This window comes from Anticarsia gemmatalis, chromosome 23 (genome assembly GCF_050436995.1).
Source record: "Anticarsia gemmatalis isolate Benzon Research Colony breed Stoneville strain chromosome 23, ilAntGemm2 primary, whole genome shotgun sequence".
NCBI classification, from domain to species: Eukaryota; Metazoa; Arthropoda; class Insecta; order Lepidoptera; family Erebidae; genus Anticarsia; species Anticarsia gemmatalis.
In genome coordinates, this window is record NC_134767.1 from 5,218,358 (window position 1) to 5,244,061 (window position 25,704).

General features: G+C 32.6%; 1 protein-coding gene across 1 annotated transcript in view; it reads left to right on the forward strand.

The window, feature by feature from the left end:
* The first annotated feature begins 3,292 nt into the window (after nucleotides 1–3,292).
* Nucleotides 3,293–25,704, forward strand: part of LOC142983088 (uncharacterized) — a 132,057-nt gene continuing 109,645 nt past the window's right edge. Inside the window, exon 1 of the mRNA XM_076129912.1 lies at nucleotides 3,293–3,514. The gene's annotated coding sequence lies outside the window, so the exon portion shown is untranslated. The remainder of the gene's footprint in view (nucleotides 3,515–25,704) is intronic.

The following is a 25,704-nucleotide window of genomic DNA, read 5'->3' on the forward strand; positions in this document are numbered from 1 at the left end:
GAGAGAATGGGTCAAAATTTTCCCCGTTTTTGTAACATTTTTTACTGGTACTCTGCTCCTATTGGTCGTAGCGTGATGATATATAGCCTATAATCTTCCTCGATAAATGGGCTGTCTAACACTGAAAGAATTTTTCAAATCGGATCAGTAGTTCCTGAGATAAGCGCGTTCAAACAAACAAACTAACTCTTCAGCTTTATTATATTAGTATAGATGTGGAAAGAAATACGGACTTATTGTCCCGTTGCGATCTCGTATTTAACCGACGACACTAAAAAGGGTGGTTGTGAGTTTGACAGCGGTTATTCGGGCTTGTCTTGTTTGTGGGCTTAGTTTTTTATTTGTTACATGACGCTTGTTATGTCGGAAGATGTAAGCATAGATGCAGGAATACTTAAGTAACGTTATTTGCAAAAATAGTGAATGTAAAAGGAACTTTTTGTAACATAACGGATATGTTACAAAACTCCGGGCTACTATTACTTATTAAGAAATATTTGAATATAAATTTGAAAATAATTATAGCACTTTGCCGACCCGGGATTAGAACTTGTGATCAGCAATCGTTTAAACTACCTCCAATACCACACAGGCAACGGTGGTTAATACCTACCGCTAAATACTATGAAAAAAATAGGGAAATCTTATTAAGGTCAATAACCTTTTAAATAAATATCTTATTGTACTATGGTAACCAAATAACGATTCACATACTTATATTTCTAAATACATACTTATATAGATAAATTGACGATCAAGCTCAGAACAAATAATCGTGCTCATCACACAAAGATTTTTCCTGGGTGGGATTCGAACCCACCACTCGCGGCGCTACGGTTATTGCAGTGAGGTGACCACTTTAAACACTGATCATTATAAAAAGTAATTATACCAATACACTATTATTATTTCAGTCAAATGAACAATCAAAATGATACTTATTAAGACTTGAATTTAGTTTAATAAACGAACTATTAAATTAATATACATTGTTGGTTGAAACAAGTCGTTTTATAATTTATCTGAGACTTTCTGACTTTTATTAAAATAGTTTTTCAAATACTTTTTATATTAACGTAATACTATTTTACTTAAGTTCATTCTCTTTAGTTAATTGACTTAGCGCTTTACGTTTTTCTTTAGCAGCTAACAATATGAAAAAAATATTTTTGTTTTAAAAACTAAGACTTTTTGTTACAAATTTAGTTCTGAGAACAAAGATACTATAATTAAGTTATTTACAAAAGGGACACTGAGTGAAATGAAAGCAATAGTTTTTGTAATTGCTTTACTATTTTTATCAAAACTTATAATAGTCTATCATATAGACACCTTAGAACTTAATACCTAAATGATCTATCTACAGTAAATTAGGCGAAATTAAACCTGTAAAATCAATTAAAAAAAGGTATAGCTCGCATTTTTAACATCACATTACTGCTGCCCACTTAATTCTCAACCACATTAATGACTTTGCCCTCATTATAAATTCTAACTAAGTCTGACAAATCAGTCATTACACTAACTTGTTTAATTTGACAGGGAAATATCTGGCACTTCGATAGCCTACGGACCTAAAGTAACAACTAGAAAGACAATGTATGTATATCTAACAGTCTTTCTTTAATCAATTTGTTTCAACATAAATCTCACAAAGAAATTAAAATACAAACAAAGAAAATATCGACAATTACACAACAAAACGAACTCCAGACTCACTAGGGGATTACAGAATATTTCTAGTAGTCTAGACAAGCATTGTGCGACGTAAACAACAATATCTTAAGCAATTTACTTGCAAAACCGCCAATTGGTATTCAAAATTCACTCGTAATAACATTATCTACTCGACTATCGTTACGTTGTTTGGGGTAAACCGTTACTGATATCGGTTATAGCAATTTTATAGGGGCAAAAATGTCTTAATCTGAATTTAGGCGGGCCCGAATACATTATGAATTGTTTTGATTTAAAGGTACACTTTTAAATTTTCAAAGTATGTGTACAATGTTTAATGAGTTTGTGTACAATCTATTCTACATTTAATTTATTTCATTGTGTTTAAAGTGTTCCTGGACTATTTTTTTGAAGCCGTAATAGCTTACATACAACGGGCATTTATCACAATAAGAGCCGTAAAACCAATTGTTGTCTACACAACTCCGTGTTAAAATCAAATCTAGGCTCCTACATTCAATAGTGTAACATGTGGTGACTACCTCTAAAAACAACTGAAAACTTTCAATTTAATCGCTGAACTTTGACATTACTATCAATAATATTCTTCCTTGGTCAACGACCCTGTTTCCTTTCTTTTCATCACGGCTTCTTTAAAACAAAGACCTTCAACATTCAAATGAAAATCTCCAAACGTACATAAAACAAGATTTGAATAAAACTGTAAATGACCGACGTTAGCAGAGGTCACGATATCTCGGCTACGCAAAATTGGTTAGGAAGGTCAACTGCCCGTGGGTAGTAATGACTTACACGAGGTCTAAAGAACTTTGATAAATCGCTACCGTGATTCGTTGTAATGCTGATAAGAACTTGCTTTATCAAAGTGTTGAAAGTAAATCGACTGTAATAGTTGCAGATAAATTAAGTCCGAACAAAGTAGTCAATTGTTAAACTTGTCTGTTTTTCCATAACACAACGTATCTTTTATCCTATGTGATTTTTATCTTAAATCAAATTCCAACTTGTCAAAAATCTAATTATATAAAAACGATTTTCTGAGGTCCCTTTGCTAGGTCGACATTTGAATATTAACTGATAGTTGTTTATCAAAATCTCTATTTTATACTAATCTAGCGAAACAAATTGGTTGCTTCTGCTTATAATTGGGCGGAGCATGAAAATAGGCGAATGTTGCCTGAAATCCAAATAAAAACTATTTTTCGTTTGAAACTATCATCTAGTCAAACTAAAAAGTTAGAACGCAAACTTTGTTTCACTTTACAGCGAATAAATTCCAGATACTCATTATTAGCAGCTACTCGTTGAGTTACGCTGATGTCATAGCTGCTCAACATGCTCGTAACAGCCCCTCGCTAAAAGTTTTCCTTCAAAACATCCCCTTTGTTCCAAGCTTCCACCCTATTATTCTATTAATCCTTCAAAAGACTACGTAAATTCTTAAGCGTTTTGACGAAAATCAAAAATATGCAGTACCAAGTGCACACAACGTTGGTATGCAATGCTCAGAGTAAAATGTTTCGGGAATGTGAACCGTACGTATTTTCAGTTTGAGGCTTTCAACCGCTGTGCGAGCTCAGTCTCCGCGCGACTCTCGTGCAAAGAGCACGTTTCGTCAGCGACCAAACGGACCAATTTCGATAATTGACGATACGTGAGCTTATTAATTGGATTTACGGCGAGTGTTTGAGAATCACAGGACGATTTACATAGAAATCGTATTCGTGTTCGGATTGGGCGATTAAAAATATGAAAATTTTTATTTTGTGATGTGGTAGAGTTTGTGTTTTTGTGATTGTGTTTTAATGTGAACGTGGTAAGTTATCTTCTTTACATAATAATGTTGATGATGTTAATAAATTAATAGCGTGGATTTGGTGAACTAGTAAAATCGCGGGCTCTGCATAATATTAAATTATTTGGGTATAAAATGTTGAATTTCGAGAAATCCGTTTAACACAAATAATCCGTTAGTAATGCGAGGATCACACACAATCGTTAATTTAATCCGCTCGCAATAATGATCATATTCATTAAACATAAAGTATTTTATTCAATAAAATAAAATCTGTTGCAATTTTATTGCAATCATCGTGCAGGGGTTGTCAACAGTTTTTGTGGAAATTACTATTGATTTTATGCAACATTTTATTCGTTATATATTTTACTTTATAGTCAATATCGGGAAATAATGGCATAATATTCTGGGGTTCGTAAGTTATAATGTGAGGGTCTCCTGTGGCCCATTTAGTGAGCAGTAACTTACTTATTATAGTCATACTATCATCGACTCTACCTTAATGAGAATACAAAGGTGAGGTGTGTTTTATTTCATTTCAGTATTTATATTTTACTACGATATTAGAGCTTTAATCTGTTTCTTTGCTCTTTCTTTGTCCTATTTTAGATTTACGTGAACAAACGACGTAGTTTTATTAAATTTGTTTCTGTAATGTGTATGTAATATTTTAAAGCGTAAAATGCTGATATATTTTTCGGTAAAGCAATATTAAAATCTGTATGGCTGTTATTTATGGTTTTTATATCTCGCCAAGATATTAGTATGTTATTGTTTTAAAAACAATGATATGAGTTTATTGCACTAAGTATATAATATCAATATTGTTACGACTCGTGTGACCGAGAGATGGACGAGCACAATATCATTAAGAGATACCTAGAATTAATTATTTATTTTTAAATACGTCCCAGCTTTTTTCCTACGTGGGTACTATATTAGATTTGATATTTAAAAAAAACATGGTAATCGGTTCTATAAATTGAGCCAGGCAAGTTTAATAAACAGACAGTCCAGTTCACTTATAGTTCATATTAGTAAGGATTTTAATATCTACTAGGGTTTATCTCTGAAATTGACCCCAAATATAAGCTAATCTTTAAAATAGTTCTTAAATGTACCGCAAAAAAATCTTCGCAAAATGATCTGTAGTCGTATTAGAGGTATAAAAATGAAAAAGGTTTTCAATCAATGCAGTGTTTTAGAATTAAGATGAGATGAACAATTGTTTAAAACAACAGATGCACCATTTAACAGGCAGTCAATTGTATGACTAAAGGAGGAAGTGTCTTTTTTATATTTTTGGAAATATATATTACTTTTATTGGTCCGTTTGTGAGGTCTTCGTGAAAAAATGTGATTGGCAATGGTTTTTATGGTAAATTTTTACTTAGATAATAGAGGTAAAGTGAAATTAATCACAGAAAGATAATTAAGCAAACTTTGAAAATAAAATTTTGAACTCATGAAGATTAGTATCTTTTAAAAAGTATATTATTGGAATTGTAACATGCTTTAGAAAACTTAATAAAATATAGCTTATTGTATGTTTTTTTTTAAACCGAAACACTATAAAGATTATCAAACTATGTAGAGAAGGTATTACTTTATATTAATACTGGTATGTTAATGAAGTAATAATGAAATAATTCCTTTCTACTATTAAGAGCCTCAATAAATAAACTTTCGCATTCATTGAATAACTTCTATTCGTAATTAATTTAGTTCGAATACCTGAAATATATTTGATTAACTTTTGAAGAATAAATCATATGATAAATGGACAATGATAAGAAGATATCTTTAAACTGTCAGTTAAGTTTAATATAGCTAAGTTTGTATTCGGGAAATGTGCTTTTTAGAATTTTTTACGAGGCTTTAGTTTCGATGTTAGTTGTTGACGCACTGTAATTCCCATGTGTGGTTTTGTGGCATTTAAATTTAGTTATCTCTGTGGTAAATAGTAATAGATAAATTTGATTATTGTGATGGAATAACTGTGTTTCTTTAGTTGATAGCAAAAAATGAGACGATAATATAAATAACAGAAATTAAAAAGCGTCTATTTATAAAAATAAAATAAAAACTATCCGTTCTAATTATGGTCCTTTAAATATAGTTTTAAAATAAGTTTCCTTCTTATTATTTCGTTTAGCATAACGCAAAATAAATTTAAATCGAAATACGTACTATTTATAAGTAATTTTGATTTGACATTATTAGTTTTATCAGAGCCGAATTTCTTGAGCAAAGAATTAGAGGAAAAAGTTCGAAGATTTGAAGGAAAATATATTGGTTTACTAAAAGGACATAGTAACGGTAATATTTTATTAAGACATTATTATTCTTTTCATATAATTCGTATAGCAAAAGCCTCTTATTGAATTCCTATGAAAACCTTTTTAGATTACTCACAGTTCCTAAACTGTTAGTATTTACATAATATATTATGAATAAATATATTAAAATAATGTATTCAAATGCGTAGGTAGTATATTAGTACAATCTATACTAATATAATAAAGCTGAAGAGTTTGTTTGTTTGAACGCGCTAATCTCAGGAACTACTGGTCCGATTTGAAAAATTATTTCAGTGTTAGATAGCCCATTTATCGAGGAAGGCTATAGGCTATATAACATCACGCTACGGTCATTAGGAGCGGAGTAGCAACGAAAAATGTTACAAAAACGGGGAAAATTTTGACCCATTCTCTTAGGTGACGCAAGCGAAGTTGCGCGGGTCAGCTAGTCTATACTAATATTATAAAGCTAAAGAGTTTGTTTGTTTGTTTGTTTGAACGCGCTAATCTCAGAAACTACGGGTCCGATTTGAAAAAATATTTCAGTGTTCGATAGCTCATTTATCGAGCAAGGCATTTATAGACTATATATCATTACGCTACGACCAATAGGAGCAGAGTACCAGTATAAAATGTTACAAAAACGGGGAAAATTATGACCCATTCTCTCTCACGCGAAGTTGCGCTGGTCAGCTAGTTTGGTGTATAATGTCAGTCGTTCTTTTGATAAAGGGTATTTACATAACTGTCTCTGTGGTCTAGGCTGTAGTGTGTGCGACTACTGATCACGAGGTTTCAGGTTTGATTCCTGGGTCGGGCAAAGTGCTATTGATATTTTTTAATTTTTATTAGAATACTTCACAATAGAAGTTGGAAGTTTTGTAATGTGCTCGGTACATGGCAATAGGTTCGCCCCCTATTACACGGGGCTAACATTATGAGTGGCAAAACGTGGGAGTATTCAATGTACTCCCCTATACCTTAGGGTATAAGTTATAACAAGCATAATATTATGTATATACAAATGTATGGATATTTATAATATTACAAGATGATATATTTCTATGCGTAGGTAGAATAGTAGTATAGAGGGTATATTAGTACAGTTTGTATATAATGTAAGTTGTTCTTTCGATAAAAAGTGAGTCTAGGCACGGGTAAAATACAGGCACAAAACATGACATCTTAGATAGTCTTCGTTGAGTGCGTAGTAACTTTCTATTACTGATGTTATAAATACCAAAATATTAAATATTTTGTCTAAAATGGATACTTTCCTTTAAAAGCCATTTTTTTTGCACAACCGATGAACTACAACAATCTTTTTGGGTCCGAAATAAAACTACTAAATAAATTATTTACTTTATTTTGAGATAAATCATTTTTTTTTGTATTCAAGTTACCTTTCACCCTTTTCATTTTGTTTGAATAAATAAAATATAGACAACAATGTTCGGTGTTTATGTAAATATGACTACGGTTATAAAAAATAGTCCCGGGAGCGCTATTCGGGGCTTAATTGGTATTATAATTATAATGTTTTAATGGGTCACTAAGCACGGCGATTATGGAAATAGCTACCACTTTCATTTCGCGTTTATTTTCAGTTTACAGGTGAATATTACTTGTTTATATTCATTTATAGGGGAACTATAGTATTTAATTATTTTTCACCATTTTGTCAAGCTTTCGTTTAATTATATTTCGGGCGTTTGATATTGTGGTTACTTTATAGTTTTTTTTTGTAACACAATGCTGTCCCACTGCTAAACTCTCGGTAAGGTTTCATCACGATGTTTTCCTTCGTCGTTATAGCAAGTGATAATTATTTTTAAAACACACATAGCCTCGAAAAGACATTGGTGAGTTCTTGGGTTTTAACTGTCGACGAATTATGTGAGACGCGCATACTTAGACCGCTCGGCTTATGGTTTTTATGATTAATATATGTCTGTTTAACATCTGGGGACTATAGAGTCCCGGACTTTTAGAAGGCGTGAGTGGGGCCGAAGCCAACACGTAGAGGCCCATTTAGACAGCTTTAATATGCAAAATATTTGAAATGTTTCACAATTATTATTATTATATTTAAATTCAGTTATAAGCATTTCCAGTATGACTGGCAAAAGCAAGAGGCTGAGGCAAGAAAGTGAGTATTTTTTTATATTAATAGATTGTTGAGTGAAGGAACTAAAAAAACATTTAACAATATCACAAGCAAAAAATAACGCCAGTAAATCACAATTTTCTAATGGACAGCGCTATAAATCTGCATGTAATAAAATCGTATCGTATTTACTTCGCGTACATTTTTTATGTTTCGAGTTACAGTAGTAAGGAAACTGTTCGGTGTTCATATAAACTACCCTTTGTATAGAACGTTATAAATAAAGGCGACTTGATATCGAGTCGCCGTGAGTGTAGAGTGGTTCACAATTTTGTTTACAACGGATAGTCCGGCGTAAATAAATATAAATTACTGCGTTCGAGAAACTGAGGTTGGGGAGCTTGGTGTTTTAGCGTTGTTGATGGTTTTTTTTATAGTTATATGTTGCAGTGTTGTTAAGCTAAAAAGCTTACATGTATTATGCTTAGTAGGTATGTAAAAAGATTAAAGTAAAATAATGTATAGGATTATAGTGAAAATTAAACCATAAGAAATACTTTTTTTATGAATATTATTAAACTAAACTTAATAAACTTACTTTAGCATAAGGATTTTCTAAGAGTTTAAAGAAATGATTACAAATTAAAAATTAAAATCAAAGTTGTCAACTAGAATGTGTGAAAGGATATTTTTTTAAAGTATTTTGCCCATTGGTCGTTCTATCAAAATGCGTTGACGCCCTTGACAATGTTGTGGATAATAATAATAGAAATATACGTTATCAATGTCGTCAACAAATTCCGTAGGAACTTGACCGAAATAAATGAGGCGACGAAAAATTACTTATTTTCATAGCGACAATAAACAGTTACTCTCTTATATTTGTCATAACTTGCCAAACTAGCAGCTGTAAGATTTTATTTTATTACATACTGGGTAAGTAATAAATTAATTATTTCATCTTCGTAAAATTACCCTGGCCACGAGCCAAGGTCCGAATAAGTTTTCTTTGCCACTTCATGAATGGTCAAATTGCTGAATAAAATGTGCCAAACAATATTATTTATTCAATAAAATAAATTATATAGCTATTGAACTGTTAAGCTAAAATGGAGCCTATTTGGCAATTTTGTCGATAAAACTATTTCATTTCAGTCGTATTGTTTGAAATATAATTCAAACTCCACAAGGTCTATGCCACATAAAATCACAACTTTAATTCTTAAAAAAGACACTTAATATTTACATAAAATTACGCCATTTTCCCATAGGTGCAAAAACCAACGTCCACTTCATAAGATCTTTACACACATTCCTTGCCCTCCACATCTTGGCATACAGGACCGCCAGTAATATACTTAAAATATATTTATTAAGTAACTAGTATTTTTTAAATGCCTTAATGTCTTAACCTACAAATATTCCTTCGAACACTCGAAAGTAACACAAAAAAAGTTCCCAGAAAAGTTGGAAAAAAGGGTTGAAATATATCACAATTCCCGCAACATGGTCACAACACAATAGATATTATGTTTCTTTCCCATACGTCCAATTCAACAAGGACGTAGGGAATCGTAAGCAATATTTTTTTACCAAGTGCTCCCGTGTTGAATGATTGCTTTTTTAAAAGATACACGTACGCCTCACGTTCCCTTTGAGAGGAGAAAAGATTACAACTATTTATCTTTCTTTTTTACCTTTTTAGACAACTATTCGTGTTAAATTTTAGTTCAGATGGTGCGGGGAAAGTATTGGAGTTCTTGGTATTCTTTATATATGTAGCGATTTGCTACTAGTACGCTTGAAAACTAATTATTTTGTGTTTTTCTTTTCACACGTTGGTCTCCGCTTAGTTAAGCTTCCGTTGCCAATATGCAGTCTTAAGAATTACAAAAAAAAATGATTAATGATGGACATAAAAGTATGATTTCCGAATTTAAATTCAAATATTGTATGTTCCTATTTATGTGTCTTCGAATTGTTTAGATGCCAAAATGTATTATTAATTTATTCATCGCACAATCATATATATTTTAAGATAAAATATTTAAATGAAGTTATATACGGTATAACAGAAAAATCGATATGTAACTTGGTAATAAATTTAAATGTAATTATTCAATACTCAATAAATAATATGAATTATTTTTTAAAATAGTAATTTAACCCTCGGTTTCAACCTTCTGAAAGGTATTGATTAGCTTAGTATCTTTTTTTATTAGATGGGTTATCAGACGGTTAAAAATACAGTGTTAAACCTAAGACCTTTAGTTATAGCATGTCCCATTTCTAAACAAATTACATCATTCAGGACACAAGAAAAAAACTCAGAATATTTATTAAAATAAATATAGCCAATAACAGGCTACAACTAAAAAATAAAGTTACTCTCAAATCGAATTCTTGATCGCAGTTCTTTTTTAAAAGCTTCGCTGAAATAATTTCTCCGTTAAATTTATTACGGGGCACGGTGTATCGGGAACTTTTTGTTCATAGTATAAAATAAACGAGATAGTTTGGTTATGTTCGTAAACTAACGTTTTATCTGCTCGGAAGTGTGTGAAGTCAAGTTATAACGCAACTTGAATCGATATTTATTTATGCAGTGTCGGAGAGCTTATAGTTTTCCTGTATGAGTAGTTAGTTAGCATTTACTACATTTCGTCACCTATTTTAAATGTATTTGTTGTATTGCCCATAGCCAGTTGCGCTCACCGGTCGGTAAACGATCTGTGGGTTAAGCAAACCTTGGCGCGGTCATTCCATAGATGGGTGACCGCATAGTGGTATTTAAACAGGGCGTCTCCGTGCTTCGGAGGGCACGTAAAAAGTCGGTCCCGGTTGTTGTCAATTAAGATAACAGTCGTTAAGCCACGTCAAAGGCCTTCGGGCGGCTTAAACAACTTTGACACTAGGTTGACCACTAACCATACGATAAGAAGAAGAAGATTGTTAATAATTATGTTAGAATTCAATAAAATTCAACCCATTGCTGTGCAAGGGCCTTATACTCTTATCCCGTAATGAAAGAAGGGTTAGGTTTTGAGTCCATCACGCTGTCCAACTGCGGGTTGGGGACTTATAGTGAAATAAAATGAAAATATCGTTACATTTGTTCAAATCAAATCTTACAAATTGTGAAATAAGCCATCAATGAGAAACTCATGCATTCCTAGGACGAATAAAAGTAATAAAGACCTGTTTTTATTTCACTATAAGTTCATACAAAAAGCTGCAACACAAACTTCTTTTTCCCATGCCTTAGTCCGCTGAAATCTTCAATCACGCAAGGATATTCTGTACAAACTTTTACACCCCATTTCACCCCCTTAAGGGTTGATAAAAAAGCTTTTAATCTTTTTTATTGTTAGTTTCCCCATGTAAAGTTTCACGGACCAGTGCCTGTAAGTTGTAAGTTATACATACTTAGAGGTTAGTATCAAATCTATCTTCTTGTTGCCAGTTTAAAAACTATGCAACTAAGACTCTTGGTCTAACTAGTTAAAGCGCCAGTAAATGGGTTTTTTAGTTGTCACTATGTCCTATAAGGAATAAAGAGATACAATATTGCTTCATCACCAACTTTGCTACTAATTAATAAGTCCAGTGATTAGCGTGGAAAACTCAAAACATAACACCTTTTTGGGAGGAATGAGTCACCTCCATGAGACAGTTATGGGTTTAACTTATTTTTCTACCTATAATTATTTTCATGATAAAAATTGTATTTGCATATCCATATTATATTGAGTATTAGTCTCAAAGGTTCAGAGATTAAAAATCTTTTTACGTTCAACAAATCATACCTTTTCATATAAAGATACGATATTGTAATGTTTACTTGATTCATTGTTGCTGTGAGATCCTTTATGTATAAAGTTCACGTGAATACTTCATCCGTTATGAGCAGTAAAAGGATACAATTTATGCTTATCTTAAAAGTACTGGTATTATAGCAGCCGCGGCGTCTAAAACCAACGTACGTTGTTCTCTTTCTTTTTATATTGAAAGGGTTTAGAGTGAAAGAGAGGGAAGATAAAGGAAAACCGATGTTGTTATAAAGTGATTAAAATTATGTTAGAGCACGTGGAGGTTTTTAGGGTCGATTTTGATTTTGGGGTTGGAAAAGATGTTGATTATTCTGTATAATGTAATATCAAATAGTAAGTATTAAATTGTCGCCTATAAATCAACGTTATAAAAAAAAGATTCAAATCTCAAATAAAACGTTTAGATAACAGTTCAATCTAATTCAAAATCACAGTTGAAAAATGTAGTTCTATTACAGTACATCTCTTGTGAGTTCGAACAGTATTTATCACAAGAATATCTTGAAAATAGAACTATTAAAGATCATATATCACCCGTTGTTCGATGCGCTTCGAATTGAACGAAAAGATAGAATAACTATTCTATATCTTTGTACTCCCAGTCGACCTGTACCGAGACAAACACAACCAATCTATAAATATTACAGTAATCTGTAACCTTCAGCCTTACAATTTTTCGGTACACCGAGCTTCTGAAATACGCAAAAACTTTTCTCTATTCACAAATCAAAGTGAAATAACAATACACAGTTTAGCCGCAAACATGTTTTTTGCGAATATTCCATTCATATATTTAAATACATTGAGCATTATTTAAAAGGAATAAATTTATCTCGTAACAAAAGATGGATTTCGATAATGCAGTGACTTTTTCATATTCATAGAGTATCCGTATCTTCACTGACTACACTTTGAATGCTGTCGGACTCGCAATGAAAAATGGAATTTCTATTCTCAACTGTTTAACTGATTCTGTAGTCGTTTATTACCATTTTTCTGTGTAAGAGTTTCTTTTACTGTTTTGTTGATCGGGGAATTGAAGATAATATTGAGTTCGTTTGACGTTGATGATAAATAATAGATTACAAATTAAGTTGAGTTTATATCACTTTTTTTATTGCTCATTTTATGGGTTTTAGCAATCAAAATACCACATTATGTTTTGCAGACCTAAACCTTATTTGTATTAATACTATTATCTTAAATTCCGCTGAATTAAAAACCCTGTCGTCAACTGCACCTACTAATATGACCGCAGAACTAAAGGTTTAAACAATAAATCCGTTCAACATCACACTTTTCATTCCTGCTAAAGGGCGATTTCATATCACAAGCGTTTGATATAAAAAAATTCAAGGCAAAAATAGTTCTTGGAAAAGTCGCTAGGGGCGCTGACTATTTTTATTTTTAGGAAAACTATAACATATAAATATTTAGATTAAACTTTTCTAATTGATAAATAATAGTGAAATAAAAGCAGTACTCGTACATAATGCGGTCTGTGAATGGTCTTTCATAGAGTGAATTAACACTGCGCGGAATTCCAGTAATGAATTAGTAGTTCACCACATTCGTTAATCAACCTAATTATTATGTATGGTCTGTTTTAGAGTTAGTTTAGAATTTTGTTTATTATAATATTTGAACTAGATGATATATTTTTTATGGTCAATTTGGCTCAGTTTATAGTAAATTTCTTAAATAATTTTAACCCTTACATTAGTATCGTAAATGTAACGTTATTTTAAACTTAACAATATGTTTCGTTTTTAAGATGTAGCACACAAATAAGGCATGCTTAGGTCGAAATAATTGTGTTGATATTTTTTTCCGTTAACAATAAAATCAAGGATTGGCTGAAAAGCTGTATTTTTTTTAATTAATTGGTTGTACGTAGGTTTATGAAGGCTAAATATGTAAGCTAATTTCGTTTTTCTACTATTTTACGACATGCGTGATTTTCCTATACAATTTTAAAAGGCAAGCGTGACTGGAATCTAGATAAATCAACGGCGTATAAAATGAAAGTTTGTTTCGTAGTATGTGGGGAAAGTTTACAGTTTATAGACGGCTGTAATACTTAGAACTATTATATAATATCCATGTGTCGATATTTCATGGTGCTTAAAGAGTTCGTGTATTAAAGTGTTGCTGCTGTGAGTTCATGAGTGCACTTTATTGTTCTTTGATGGTTCATTTATTGCGTTTTATTGCTGCTACCTAATTTAAACTACGATGAAGCAGTTTGATGGCTAAAGTTTAGTTCAGTTAATTATAAACGAGATCCTAACTGCTTTTATGTAACCACAAAATAATGCAATAGAAAAATATTGGACGTATTTATTTTAGGTCATGGTGTTGTTTATTGTAATAAGTAAGTATGAGTTGATGTAATTGGTAATTAAGTTAACTAATAGTAAAGTAACTATATTTTTATAACCAATTAAAACTAAGCGTGCATTATTAATTGGATACACAATTGACAATAAAACTCCTATACGCGTATCACGATCATTTATTGTGTGTTAACAGAACCACATACAGCTTTTAGATAGAAGATGGAAAGAAAACCAACAAATATCAAAGTTTTGTACTACATGTCGAGTGGATAGCTCGACCCTGTATATTTGCTAGGCCGAGCAAAACACACGAACAATATTTCTCTACAAAACCCAGTCCAACACGTAACTCCAAGTTTGATGAAGCTGACGAAATATTTTTTCTATACATACATGTAACGAACCGAAAATATTCCTGTTTGGATTTCCGTCTCAATGAATACGTCACGTTTTGCCAATATGTTGTATTAGGATGAGTTTAAGTTACGCAATGTTGTTTGAATTATAACGAGCTTGTGGAAGAGTCGAGAGGAACGGACGTTTTTTACATTCCAGTGATCTAATGGAGAATTATATAGTGCTTGAGGTAGTGAAAATACAAACCGATTTTCTATTGTGTATAGTGATCCATTATGAGTAAAACTTCTTTGAAATGTAAGGTACTTGAAGTGGTTTTAAGTCTCAGTTAAAATACCACACAGCGGTCACCCATCAATGCCATTTCCGCCCGAAAGTTAATTTGCCCGAAATTGAGTTCGTAATCCGTATTAAGAATGCGTATAAGTTTCGAAATACATTGTTGAGTAAGTATGTTCCCTTAATGTAATACAAAGATCAAAAATATGAAACAAAAGAAAAATATAAATATCAGAATAAATTACTTGTATATCGAACTATAAGCGTGTGAACACCGTGCCAAGCTAACATCGACGTTTGACACTTTATTTAGGCACTAAAACAATGTAAGAAATAGCTAAAATTTGATATTGATTTTTCATAAAAATAGCGAAGTAAATAGTTACGACACGTTATATAGGTATTATAAATTGAAGCTTAGCTATTTCTACAAATAAAATACAGAACATGATCGTTCGTTTTAAGACAACATAATTATTGCAGGAACGAAAAATAAACTTAGTATCGCAGTTTTACAAAAACGTATATCCATTTTTTCACACCGCCCTAAAAAACTACAACTCTTTACAAACCTGAGTTATATTTTACCGAAATAAAATATGGTAACTAAATTTATCTAATAAATGAACGAGGGATACCACAACAGATTGATCTTTACAACCGATTACACGATATCATATCTCAACACTCCTTACAATAACCGACAATGAACCCCGTCTGGTCAAAGAGGTTTAGCATACATTAAGCAGTCGTACACCGTACCAGCAGTGGGACATTAATGGGTTACATTTATTTATCTATTTAATAGCAATAATGTAATCCATATACAATATATGCCTAAAAAAATACGAGTAAGATTCACACAGTCTATACATAATTTTGCTCATAAATGCATAAAAGATTGATCTTTGAAACCAATTACACTATATCATGTCTCAACTGTTACTACAATACCGACAATGAAGTCCCCGTCTGGTCACAGAGGTTTAGCATACATTAAGCAGTCTTACATCGTACAACTAGATTATTGGACACCCACCACAATCCCTAGTCCCTTCTCTTGTAGTCTAGGACTTAAGGCGAGCTTACAACGGCTGCATTTAGCGATGGTTATGCAATCTGTTTGTAGAAGGCCTATAGGATTCTTGAGCAACAAGCTATGCAGTGCATGTTTATGTTATGTTTTGTTTTCTTAGCTGTTTACATAGCTTTTTTGTTGCATTAATTTTCACTATACGCTTAGTATTCATGTGTAAGTAATTGGTATTATAATTTTTTCGCGTTCGCGTAATTAGTTCGCGTATCATATCGTATCATCGTACTTCAAATTACGTATGTTTGAAATATATCAAATGTCAAGTACAGAGTGAATCAAGATATTTTAATTTATTTCAGTAAATACTTTTAGATTATTGCTATCTAAGTCGATGTAATAAGTAAGTAGAAAGATGTAGTGATGATTTTAAATCAGCCTACAGCCGCGAGAACAGTATAAAAATGTTCAATTCAATCAATAAAAACTGAAACCTACACAGCTACATGAAACTCATAACATTAGTTCTTAAAATTATCTAGAAAAACTAAACAAACAGAAATTGAAACCCAAATCACAACACTACACGTATAACGATAGCACAAAATGCAGTATTTGTAAACAAGACTAATGAAATTTCCATCGTTCCTCGTCAATAGAGCGATAAATCTTTCTGTTCGTGTAATACGCGGATAGATATTATAGTCACGTATCGCTTCTAATGCTGGAGTTCTCACAAAGATTCCGTGTTACCGTTATACGAGACTGTTTCAGCTTTGCAGTGTTTTGTTTCGGAAATATCAACCTGAGAATTGTAGTCCAACAATTTAGTAGAGAGGTCTTGTAGGTATACAAAATTTTGTATTAGGTTTATGCAGCAGGCAATGGACTACTGATACAGCTGGATCTTTTTTTCAAAACACAGTATTATAATGTAGGCAAGCCGTGCGGGTCAAGGTTCTCTACTAAGTTTTTGGGCTATAGTGAAATGTGGATATTGAAGGTTTTGAAAATCAAAAATCACATTATTATCTGATTCATTATCTCGTTGTAAAATCATATCAATATTTATGCCATCAAAAACATTCTGTAAAAACCTCAAGTCTCGCCGTAAAAAGTTGTGAGATCTATATAATACCAAGTCGAATAATCTATTTAGTGTCTACTTAAAGGACCTTCTGTCTTAAAGTTATTACGTATGTTATTATCATGCCAATTTCAAACAAATACCTTTAAAACAAATAGACCGACCTGGCCATCGCATGATTTGATTATTAGTATGTATCACACTACACAGCACGACGAGAAGTTAATGCTCCTGAAATGTTAATGGCGAATTTGTGTTTTCATGCGATGACCAAGTCGATCTATTTGTTTTAAAGGTATTTGTTTGAAATTGGCATGATAATAACATACGTAATAACTTTAAGACAGAAGGTCCTTTAAGTAGACACTAAATAGATTATTCGACTTGGTATTATATAGATCTCACAACTTTTTACGGCGAGACTTGAGGTTTTTACAGAATGTTTTTGATGGCATCTCACTTCTTTTTGTAGAGCGAACATAAGTCCAATTTGTATGGAAAGAAGTTTTTTTTTTCATAATTCAACATATTTTTCTATGGGTATGTTGTTCAGTTTCATGGGCTAAACACCCTTACCCGCCCTATACCCCCTCCCGTTATGCCTCAAATAGTAGGTACCTGTTTACACCTATTTATTTTATTTTCTATAGTAATAATAATTCATTAACTGCAAATGTAACCTTGTAATCTTATACATTTATATAGGATTACAAAGTTATTGTTGCAGTTGGTGTATTTAGAAAACTGGACCGAAATTAGAAAATATTAAATTTTTCCCATGATTAAGACACTAAACCCTATTTGTATTCTAAATTTTAAGCTTCTAAGTCTGCTAGAAGTACCTCAGACTTTTGATGATCGGTGAGTCAGTGAGTCAGTGAATCAGTGAGTGACAAAATTCAAAATTTTAACAAGTTGTAATTCTTAAACTATTGGTTCAAATTGACTGAAATTTTAAATATACCGTGTTTATACAATGACTGATTAGTTGCTGAAAATCCAGGCTTCTTGTTTTATCCACAACGAAATTATAGGGGTGTCAAAAATAGCCCGAATTGCTTCGAGAAAAGGATGTTACGGCTGTGCCGCTTTTTTTTGCTCGACTTGCGGGGGCACTTCCGTGCCCCCAGATACATTACCAAAACCTAATATAAAACGCAAATCCAAAGTAATTCAAAGTTGAAATTCCCTCCGTCGGCATAATGAAGAACCCTTGATATAACAAATGCCTCCACAAACGAAATGAACCGACAAACCTTAACCGTAATCGTATAATTAATCACTATTACTCTACACCCGAGCATCTATTTTAAGAGCCTATACGCACTGGGCGTTGAAATCGCGGCGTTTATTGTATAGACAATCTTATGGATATTTTATTTACTGGATGTAGACATAATTTAATATATAGATAAATATTATGGATGTAAGGATTCAGTTTCGCACATTTTGGATAAGTTTTTGTTATTATATCCAATAGATAACTTTATTTATTGGAACTATTGATAAATTGATTGCTGCCACTTGCTACTGACACTAAACTAAACTGTAAAAAATCCACTGACTGGCTCGTCGATACTTATTCGGAAACCGTAAAGCCGGATTCAACCTTATTTCGAGATAAACCTTGTAATATTTTCTAGAAAGTAAAAAGCGAGCCCTACTAGCGTATCCCTTTACTGTCGTAGGTTTTAGCAGAAGCGGTTCAGTAAGGTCCATTTTCAATATCACTGTTCCCAAAGACCCGTTGCCTGAAAATTCTGCAACATATTTTCTACGGTAGAATCCACTAAAACGCAGTCACTACCGCGACTTTCCCACCTAGTGCGTAAAACCTTTAAACTAAAATACAGGGTTGTCAACTTGCAAATTATGGCAGCTTAGAGCCGTGTTAAGGCTGTGTGTAAACGCTGTAATTATCCCGGATCAAAACTTTGATTCTAACAGTCCTTTAGTATTTTACTAATGAACAAACTTCCGGGGTAGATAAGGCTTGACTTTAGCGTTAGTAGGTCAAAATGTTCTTTGGAGTAAAAGAGAAAGGATTTCGCCTCTCGGTTAATTTGGTAACGGTGATTGGAAGATAGCATTTATAGTACAGGTTACTCTTGGGTTTTTTTGTGGAAAAATGAGTTTAATTTTGAAATGATTTAAAGGACTTTAGCGAAACTTTTAGTGTGCAAATTAATTATTTAATCGACTAGAAATGTCTACTGAAATTATATATTATGTTTGATCTTATAATTTATTCAAACTGAGGGTCAGTTATAATCGTAAATTAATAATACTATGTGCAAGATCATGTATTATTAAAGTGGATACTCTCCACAAGTAAATAGCTACACATAGCCAATTTTATCTTTGTGAGCACTGAACTGAAACCACTTTCTTTTGAAATAAAATTTCCAAACGATTTAATATAAATTCAAAACATTAACTCCAATAAAACGTAACCTAAAGGCACAATAGAGGAGATTAGGTTTGCAGCTACTAATCTTGATCGTGGTCTCACAATGTCTCCTGAGGCCAACGATGTGGAGAGTCCTTTAGCTTCATTGTACTAAGTTCAAAGCTCTCTCGAGTACCAATAGGGTTCACTCAACGTAATTTATAAACGTTTATTACCCTTTCACTCCCAGATCAATTGAAATTATAGTAATAAAGAATAAATTGAACGTAAAAAGGCCGGCCTTTGTGAGATCCAAAAGCATTATGATCATTCAATCAGCTTGCATATTGGCGGAGTGCAGGCCTGGTGAATTTTTGATGTCGTTAGCGACGTGTACGCGGGTAAAATGCAACTTCTACGCGTACTACATAAGCTTGTTAAAAAGGTAACATTATTGCAAAATTCTATTTGTGGAGAACTGAAGTCGTGACGTCTATTTTTATACAGGTAACTAGGTTTCTAGTATTCGCTTCGGAACCGTATTGTATGTGTTTAAAGGTCACACAATTGAAACCCTTTTATAACACTGGAATAAAGTTAGTTTGCGATTATTACTGAATATATCGTTTACTATTTTTACGTCTTCAAATAGCGTCGTATAAAACTATTCATCATAATAATATGTTGCAGTTGTAAACTCCCAAAAATGAATCGACGAAAACAACACACCTTAAATCAACCTCAACTCCAAACAAAGTAAAATCCTCAACGATCAGTTAACACCGATACAAAGAGCAAATAAAAAAAAAACTCGTGCGAAAATAGAACGATTGATTTTATATAACTTTTAGCACAGCAAGTGATTGGGCGCGGGCCATTGAGAGAGCCATAAACTCCTGTGTATAACACTTTTATTTCTATGAAATGGCAAAAGCACCTGGATTTTTACTACTTTACTGTGCAAGTAACAATTTATCACGTGAATGACGTCATTGGGGTGGAAAGTTTATCAAATAAGGAAAATGAAAAGTGATTCTATGTATAATGAAAATGATTGGGAATTATCGAAACGTTATAGTTATGTAATTACACCAGCTAACTCGTATACTGGCTTCTGAGCCTATTTTATTAGTAACTTTTAGTGATATTCTCATATTTTCATCTTAAATACCGGTAAGCATGTGTCTTCACCCGAACTAAGAGATAAAGGGACAGGCCTCAAGTCCATTTAAAGTCTGTTGAAGAGCTTCTTTCGTTCTTATTACATTTGCATGTGTTGTGATTTTAGTATATTTATATTAATAGTCTCAAAACATTATATTTGATTAATTTAAAGTACACCTTTTATATGTGGAGACGAGTAAACATTTTAAAAACCATTTCCTAAATTAATGCGCCCACTGAAAAGTTGTAAAAATGTTTTGTGAAACAAAGCAGTTTGAAATTACATTGAAATACCTTTTGAAGTCAGTGTATATTTTATTCAGCACTCGTGGTCGCTTGGCGTCTTTCTGTTTACACGAACTTCTTATTTTTATAATAAAATTTAAATAAAGTCAGACTAGGCTGGACTTTTCTGGTAGAAGACAAAGAAAATAGGAAAGATGATAGATGCTAGATAAAGCACAGTAGTGTGATTATGTACAATTTGTCGTATCGTGTATGACATTCAAAATGTACTGCAAAAATAGTTCGTATGGCTACCACTAAAGTCACTGATTATAATTTTATACAAAACTCTTAGCTACACTAATTGCTGTTGATATTCGATAGTGGTAGAGAATCGTGCGCTACATACATATATTATATGTATATGTTTCAAAGTCACTACCAGACTACCAGACTTATTAATAAGCATGGTGTATGTTTTGATAAGGTAATCTGTGTTTTGTTATCATCAATCACAGATATTTTTAAACTGTATTGAAAGTGGTGACCCAACTAGTCCGACCCTATATCACGTAATACGATATACTCATAGAGTACGTTAAAGAATTTGGAAATTAATTCTACACTGTTTTTACTCATACACATTTCTGCCAGAACAGCATGTTATAACATCCCCACAATCCCTTTTATGTATTATCTTAATCCCATCAAGGAAACGTGTATAATTTACGACCATATAGATATTATGTAATTTAACATTTTCTTTGTGAGCAGATCACAATTTATGATAGGGTGTTTTTTATGCATTTTAATAAAAAAAATACTCTGTCTAAGCATCGATAGAAGGCTCGCGGGCGCTTATCGATAATTGGGAACGTGTTCCTATCCTTATTCCCGTACTTAATCACTGTGATATAAGAAAATATGAATTTTGTAAATAAAAATGTTTATTACTGCTTTGTTCGGCCTTTTGTTTTAGGTGAGAAGTATATTCTTTGTTATTCATAAATGTGCAATCTGATTATTTTGTAGAACTACATACTTACTAGATTAATATTTAACAGTTATCAAGAGAGTTATTTTGGGGCACTGGGTAAGCTATTTTTAACAAAATAAAATACACCAAGCCAGCACTAGTGAAGTAAAATTGAAGCCCCAAAAACGGTGCATTATCAAAAAATTCAATCTCATAATTGAACCGCGACCTACCCAAACAGCAGGCTGGACAATTAAAAACAAAATTGTCTTAGCGTAGCAAAACAGAAATACAATCAACGTAGACAAATAAAAACGCAAATTAATTAACCTTTCTCAGTTACAGCATCAAAATAAGCTACAGTGGGATCCCCTTTTTAAAATTCAGCTCCCATTTTTTGCTGCAGAGTTCTTTGCGCCAATTCGGAGTTCGATGGTGCTCTCGCAACGGTATTAGCATATTAATGAACGGCAGCTACGAACTAACATTTGTAATTACTTTTGTTCTGACTGTGCGAGTTACGCCTTAGGTAACAAAGGCCTTTTATCTGCAGCCGGGAACTTGCGTTGTGATGTTGCTGAAATGGTAAATGTAATGCATCTTTCATTATCATTGTACGCAAGGGCTCTTTCCATATTGTGTTTGCGCATGCTCCACTCTTTAGTGAAGTTTCCGAAATGCTAAATCTTAAACTAGGACCTACACCTGCTGACACAGCAGTTCGTGTCCAACGCAAATTTGACTTTTAAAAAGTTTATAGTTTATTCTTCAAAAGTATGTATTTTAGGTAAGGCGTAAGTTTTGTTAGAAATGTAACTTACATTTCACAATAGCAAAACGACATAGCGAACCGTTTTAACAACGTGATTTTTTATCCATTCGCACCTCTGGATAATTTGACCAGAAAGCCATCGACCAAAATCTGCTCGCCCTCCGAACAAAAATGCTGTTCACATTTTTGAAGTGGGGCAAGGCTCAGTTACAATCGTACGATACCTACCTATCGATGCGTTATTTAAGCTACGTCCACACAAGAGCGGGACGTGAGAGGGAATCTAATACGGGTGTCAGTTTTTGCCAGAATATTATGACGGCCAGTAGCACGAACAACCTTTTTTTTGTGGAGATTGTAAAAGGTAAAGGATTTTTTTCAGGGTTCACGGATATTTTATTATGCGTTTTTTATTGGTGTCGCTTTTTATCTGGGTCAAATGGTCCAAATCTATTTTTCATTTACTCTCTGAAAGTCATCAGTGTGAAAAGGTTGGGACCGCTATAATCCTGTCTAATTTTTCTTTCAAGATTTTTCAAGAGGGATTTTGGTTTTGTCTATGTGGAGCAAACTGAGGTTTGAAATTTTGTAATTATTAAATTTGTTATAAATACGTTGAATAATAAATTTTATACCCTAGCAAATCGGTTGTAATTTAATCAATTTGTGTACAAAATCAGACTGGCCAAAGAAACTACATTATTTATAAAAAAAATCACTTGAAAATTAGAATAGCTAAGTTTGACCTCTAGGGTAATTGTCTCAAAAAAAACTTGAAACAGCATAAAATATATTGCAGCTAAAAAAACCAAATTAATTAAATTCTAAACACGAAAAAACATTATTAAAAAATGAACTCACTAATTAATAAAGACGTACAATTTATGGCCTTTCCAATGGTAAAGCATAATGCTATTTAAGTCAGGTGGCAAACTATTTATAACTTTTAGACTTCAGCTTTTAATACAACACTGGCAGTTGATGAGTTGCGTAACTCCATTTGTGAAAATGGGCCGCATCTTTTACCGACTTCATTTAACGCAATTAAATTTTTCATTAAGAGCGGTAATGATACGTTATGCTTTGGTATATCGTGTTAATTGTAAATAGGACGCAAACCGCGTTTTGTAATTAAAGTATTGTTTAATTTTAGGCTTGTTTAAATAACTTTTGTTAAAATTTCAGCCGTGAGACGATTTGCTGCTAATATAAACTTAAGGCTACGACTAGTAATCGACAAATTTATTATGAAAACCTTATGAACACTCTGGTCAGACTTTTCTAAAACTGTTATTTTTATGTAATTTCATTTTTTTATGTAATATCACTAGTCGATAGTACCGATTGTAGATAAGCGCGAATATTGCGCTACAAAGGTCATTTTAATATATCATGTCATTTGCGACGTTATAAATTACCAGTGATTACAATGTGATTATTGTTTTCACACGTCTTATTAACAAAGCCAACAACGGTTTCATCTTTATCAATAGTTCCATGAAGATAACCAGAAACAGTATCGAAGACTTTTCCAATAACGTTCTTCTTTTTACAATCGACTACCAGCGAGTATGTCTGACTTTTATTCACGCTACACTTAAACGGAAATCCATCCGTCCGCTCTATAAACCTAAAATCAACGAAAGAAACCTCTACAATCACATTTTATTTCATCTCATTTTCAATTTTTCCTCAGTTCGTTTCCACCCGAACTAGAATCCTTATTACAGATAGCTTCAAACGTTCGAATTGTCACAGAGAAGTACAATCTACGCCACTTCCCTCACAAAAGGATGTTTCAAAGACAATTGCGGGTTGTGGCTAACAACTGGGTGTTTATGAAGGGTAAATTGCAAAGAAAGACAAATTTAAAACTCTGCTTCAAAGTGAAAAGATTGTTTGAGGGTTTTATGTCTAGTTTTTGGCTGGGATTTAAAAAATAAGTTATCAGATGTTTTAGGTTTGCTTAATAGTTGAACAGAATTTCGAAAACTGCTAGGAATATAAAGGCTGTTCTTAAAACGGTCAAAGTGAATGTCAAATTGGAAGCAAATGTTCCAGGTATTTCAATCAATTTGTTTTAAACAAATCAGCCAGCTCTCTACTTTGTTCTATTTTCAGATTTTTTGCAGCCAAAAACCTTGGGAAAAATTACTCCAGAAATAAAATCTATCAAAAATGTTTTCCTTCATCCGTTTACTTGTAACGAGTAATAAACCGTCGTCTCCATACCAAATAATATCCGGTGGTTGGTCCACTACATCAATCAGAAAAACATTCTTCCTTATGGAAAAAAACGTCGCACACTGAATGACGAATGGAACTGTAATCCTTTCTGGCTCATTGGCCGTACAATATCGTTGACTTTTCCCAATCTGACAATTTTAATCTCCGTTTTATGGGATTAAATCAACAAACAGAGTCAAATCACGGCCGTTTTTCCATTACTGAAGCGGGAGCGATTGATGGGCTCAAATTTGAACAAGGACTGATAAATGTGAACTCTGATTGACTGACTCATTTCTGGTTATGCCGGATGACGATGATTTTTGTTTGTGAACAGTGTGATTGAATGGTGATTTGTAATTTTGTGCACTTGTTACACTTGTTGATGTTTTTTTTAAAGACAACTCCCTCATTTTTTCTTTTTCTTATCGTATGGTTAGTGGTCAACCTAGTGTCAAAGTTGTTCAAGCCGCCCGAATGCCTTTGACGTCCCGCACTAAGAATTGCTCTTGTGGGGACTTTTAAAATCATACAAACAACGAACACAAAGTACAACTAGACCCGAAACAATTATTCGTAGATCACACAAATAATAATTGTTCCGTGTTTGAATAGAACCGTGTAAGACAAATCCTCAAAAGATTCTGTCCACTACAATTTCAGTGGCAGTGCCATGAACACGCAACATGCTATCAATATAGGAGTAGTATTATCAATTTTTGTCACTCTCGCGTTATCGTCTTTGAAAAAATTATTATTTTCAAAATATGGTTCAAAATATGTTATGAAATTTTTCAAATATATATGTGTATCCTAGTGTAAAAAAACTTCACACAGTAAATGATTTAAACATTTCACTAACGCGGACGCTATAATAAAATCAATGAAGCATTGACTGTTCAAGGAAACTTAGTTCTTAAAAGAACTTTTAATTTTATACTAGGAAGAGAATATTCTAAGAAATATCTAAGTGTTTATTCTCAGAATAGATATTATAGCTGTATTTTCAAGTAAAAGGGAAATCTTTGTATATAGTAGAGAATGTTGAAATGTCAGGCTAGCTCATAATCTAGATTTGTATGTTCGCAGCTGAAACCAATTTATTTTAATGCCACAACAGAGTA